This window comes from Octodon degus, unplaced genomic scaffold (assembly GCF_000260255.1).
Source record: "Octodon degus isolate 3935 unplaced genomic scaffold, OctDeg1.0 scaffold00534, whole genome shotgun sequence".
Lineage (NCBI taxonomy): Eukaryota > Metazoa > Chordata > Mammalia > Rodentia > Octodontidae > Octodon > Octodon degus.
In genome coordinates this window covers 116285-117278 of record NW_004525110.1, presented here as the reverse complement: position 1 = coordinate 117278, position 994 = coordinate 116285, and the positions used below count along the sequence as shown (strand labels likewise).

Sequence of the window (994 nt, the reverse complement as noted above, 5' to 3'; positions counted from 1 at the left end):
CAGAAAAGCCCAATGCAGGGGTGGGGCTGGCATAGCATGTGGTGGTAGGGATCTAACTGTGGTCTGTGCGCTTGCCCCTGCTTCCCTAAGCTTTCCTAAGCAGGTGCTTCAGTGCGCTGAGCTATCTTGCTGACCCTAAGGTCTTTAGAATTATGAAAGGGAGCAAGGTTTTCTAGGGCTTTTATAGTCTTGTGTTTGTTGACTTTCATCTTTCCTTCTCCCCTGTGTCACCACTAGTCTCCTGAGTGGTAGATAACCTTTTATGACCTTCAGCCATGCTGCTGTTCTCTCTTTGTGCCTATCCCCTTCTGCCCTGTCAGATTTCTCCCCTTAGTTATTTCTCTCTTGTGTTCCTTTATGTATCATTTCCCCATTCTTCCTTCTCTTATTTATTTATTTATTTATTTATTTTGTATTTTTTAGGGAAGGGTCTACATGGTGTTTCAGATCTCACTACTAGATTGGACTCCTACTAATTTGCCTGTTTACAGCTTCCCAAGTGCTGGGATTACAGGCTTTTGCCACCAGACCCAATCTCAATTGCTATCTCAGCACGCCCTGGGGGCAGGGCCGGCAAGGCATGCCTGTGGATTGAACCCTCAGCTTTTGTGCCAGCTTGCAGGAGATTTAATCTGCTGAGCTATTTGGCCGGCCCTCTTCCTTCTTTTTTAATATATTCTGTAAATTTCATTTCTTGATCTTCATTTTATCAATTCCCTAGACAAGTTTTACGGTCCAATAAGGTCCATTTCACTACAGCTTTCTCCTGCTCCGCAGATCCTACACTTTATTGCTTCAAGATTTTCCACTTGTGTCACCCATATCCAAAGTTAAACTTTGGAAGGATACTCAAAAAGTTTTTATTAGTCTTTTCATTTTTAATATGGTATAGTAATGACTGAATAAGAGTGCCATAGAACTAATTTTTATTTCATTCTAATGTCTAATTAAGTTTAATCCCAATTAGCTGAAGTTAGTTAAGGCAAGTTTAGGC

At 41.3% G+C, this 994-nt stretch overlaps 1 protein-coding gene across 1 annotated transcript in view; it reads right to left on the bottom strand.

Annotated features, from left to right (window-relative positions):
* LOC101566966 (actin-related protein 2/3 complex subunit 2-like) overlaps positions 1 to 994 on the bottom strand; it is a 27666-nt gene that overhangs the window by 4932 nt on the left and 21740 nt on the right. The window lies entirely within an intron of this gene.